We start from the raw sequence: 3,282 nt of genomic DNA on the forward strand, positions 1-3,282 counted from the left end.
ATTTAATTTCAGCCATTGGATCTAAGATCAACAGTCCACGTTATTCGTCTTTATAAATTACAAAGAAAAAGAAAAAACGGTTTATAATTCTGAAATATTACCGTTGTGCCACATGGCACAATCTGGAGTGTTGGAATTCAAATTTTTTTTAATCCAACGGCAGAGATTAATTAGGTGAAAAAAAATTAAAATTAAATGTAAAAAATTAATAAAAATCCGAAAAAAAGAAAATTTGATTTGACTTTTCTATAATTACCTTCTCATTATCTTCTACCTTACACCACAATTTCATATTTTCTCAACTACTTTCAACTAGGGGTGGGCACGGGCCGAGCCGGGCCCAATTTTGAAGGAACCGGACCGGACCCAGGTTTAAAGGAGACTGGCCGGGCTGGGCCGGGGATAACATTTTTTAAGATAGGAACCGGACCTTACCCGGCCCGGTTGAAACAGACCGATTCGGGCCGGGTCCACGGGTCTTTTTTTTTTTTGTGGATACAATTCAATCAGTTTAATCCAAATACAATGTCCACATGGACCTCATGAGTAACCTAAAAGCCCAAACAAAGTTTTGAGCCCAAACAGACACCTAACCCTGAAGCTAAAGGTTTTCTTCCAGCACCTTCTTCGATATCACCGCAGCTCCTTCGACGTTCTCGAAACACCACCACCGTTTTTTTTTTTTTTTGTGGCGAAACCACCACCTTGCTCGACATCTCTGCCTCCCTCCGCCAAGGCCATGTCGTCGCCGTCCTCTCCTTCGACCCTGAATCCCTCAAGCCCCTGGGGTCCCAATCCCAGGAATCCCGACCCCTCAACTCCTCCAACCTATGCCTAGCCCTATTTCAAATGTAGACTAGTGAATAACATAAATCCAAGATAAACAAAGCAGAAACTACTAAAACAGAAAACTTATGCAACCTAAATTCAAGAACAAAACATGAGCACTGATACCACCAGAAAACTCATGACCTTACCCACCAATTAAAGCCAAAGAGAAGAGTATATAAACTTAACCTTCAGTCAATCATAACACTAGGTAATCAATAAAATCAGAGAAGAAGATTAAGAAACTTACGACGTCCAAAGGGGAAAGATTTTAACGAAGCTACTCCAAAAGGGTTGCAAGACATATTTGGCAGTGTAAGAGTGATCCACGCCACTATACTTGTATTTATGCAAAATCCAAATCAAGCTTCGATTTTGCGCTTCGAAACAAAATGCAAATAAGCCTCAGTACAACCAACCTGCTACCAAAACGAACTTAAATAACTCAATCCACGCATCTGAACAAACCCATCACTAAATACAAGCATACATGCTTGTACACTTGCCCCCCAAGATAATTGGATCAACACAAAAATCCAAATTCAAATTTTTGTGATTCAACACATTAATCATCTCATCTGGGTAATGCCCAGAATGCAGAAACAATGAAAGAATACAACCCATTAGATATTTTCTCCAAAACAGAAAGAAAACATCCAAAGATCTAAACTTTGTGAATAAAATTAAATACCCAAAGAAAATGGGTGGATGGGATGGTAGATATATATGATGCATGGATCTAAATTCACAAAATAAACTGCAAATCAGACAGATGAAGCAGATCAGAGAAACGCGAGAAGAACAAACAAAATCTAAATTTAAATTTAAAAAAAAAATGTTTACCTGCTTGAGACTTGAGATCGTTGATTCAACAGAGAAAAGGGGTTCTTCTGCAAATGAGCGGCTGGCCGAAAATAATAGAGAAAACATCAACCCACTCACACTCTACTTCTACCCAATCTTCTCTCTCTAACTGCCTCCTTCCCACGCATAGACGTTGAGTTGAAAATTTAGTTGCCGAAAATCAAGGACCAGCCGTAGAGCAACGAAACCTGATCTCTCCGCTCACCCGGACCATATCGCAGGTAAGTGAGAAACCGAAACCAGACCCAGATCCTCCGCTCGTTCTACCGCGTCCAAAACCTCTTGATCGAGCTCCCGTCAGAGCTGCACAGATCAGAGACAAAGGCGTTTGGAGAGAGTGAGAGTTAATCGATAAACCCTGAAAATTTAAATAGTTACCTGAAATTATTGACAGCTCAAGCGCGGGATTGTAGGAAAGAGAGAAGGGCGTGGACGGAGGCTTTTGGCGTAGCTGGTGATGCTTTGTGGACGACGGCTTGTGGCATAAATGGTTTACGGCGGGTGAGCTGGGTATATGCCTGGTTTTTCTTTGTGAAGGTTTAGGGTAGGTGAGATGGGAGAGAGAGAGAGAGAGAGAAAGAGAGACTGTGGGAGAGAGAGATCAAGAAGAAGGAGATCGAGAGGGAAGAGATCGAGAGAGAGGAGATCGAGAGGGATGAGATCGAGAGAGATCGAGAGAGCGCAGAGATCGAAGGAAGAGACAATAGAGGGTGAGGGTCGAATTAGGTCTGAGAATAAAAGAGACGGTAATAGACAATAAAGGGTAATCACAGTAGGCCATGAACGGTCCAGGCCGGGGGCCCGTTTTCTCCAATCTTTAGAATCGGCCCGCCCCGTTATTTATCTAGAACCAGCCCGCCCCGCCACGTTTTGTATTTGTAATTCTTGGACCCGCCCCATACCCGTCCCGAACCGCAAAGACTCGTCCCGACCTGCAGGTCCAGGACCCGTTTGCCCACCCCTAGTTCGAGCATCTTTTCTTCTTTTTTTCTTTTTTGGAAAGACGGGCTTTTTCCATTTTTATACACACTCGACCTAAGTTTTGATTATGATTTAATCTTCGGTTTAATCTATGTTCTACAGTTTGATGAGCTGATTGGGATGATGGACACTGGGAGCAAACTGCCTAAACGACGAAAGGTATCTTCAATAAGATCTCTTGGCTAATTTCGATTAGTTTATCTTCTAAATCTTAATTATGTGCATGCTAATATGCAATGCGATTAAGTTCTTGTTCTTCTTTGGTTTCATTCATGACAGAATTCTACAACTGCTCCTGCACCAGCAAGTCAACAGGAGGACAATGAAGTGTTAATGCAGACACTAACAAGATTTCTCCATGACCTAAGAACTAACCCTGTAGAACCCGAGAGCTCCACAATCCCCGGAGAACGAGAATAGCTCTCTTCATGTAAGGAAAGATTGCAGCAGAATAGCAGAAAAGCAATTGTCTTAAGTAGTAATTGTATTTAGCGGTAATAAGTGGCTAATCACTCCTGTGTGAATGCTTGACTGTCTAGTATAGCATGGTAAACAAGTAAAAGCCACACATTTCTTGGAAGTGCATTAGATAGACAAAACTCTTTATCC

General features: G+C 41.9%; 1 long non-coding RNA gene across 5 annotated transcripts; it reads right to left on the minus strand.

The window, feature by feature from the left end:
* Nucleotides 1-221: 221 nt before the first annotated feature.
* Nucleotides 222-2,417, minus strand: LOC126594260 (uncharacterized). 5 transcript variants are annotated; one of them, XR_007613193.1, is made up of 5 exons: nucleotides 2,071-2,417; nucleotides 1,672-1,995; nucleotides 1,520-1,585; nucleotides 1,079-1,263; nucleotides 222-840 (listed from the first exon to the last, which is right to left on the minus strand). It is a non-coding gene; the product is annotated as an uncharacterized LOC126594260 (long non-coding RNA). The 5 variants fall into 5 exon arrangements; XR_007613191.1 differs by having other exon boundaries at nucleotides 1,079-1,247; nucleotides 2,071-2,416; XR_007613192.1 differs by having other exon boundaries at nucleotides 1,079-1,250; nucleotides 2,071-2,416.
* Nucleotides 2,418-3,282: the final 865 nt, after the last annotated feature.

This window comes from Malus sylvestris, chromosome 12 (genome assembly GCF_916048215.2).
Source record: "Malus sylvestris chromosome 12, drMalSylv7.2, whole genome shotgun sequence".
Lineage (NCBI taxonomy): Eukaryota > Viridiplantae > Streptophyta > Magnoliopsida > Rosales > Rosaceae > Malus > Malus sylvestris.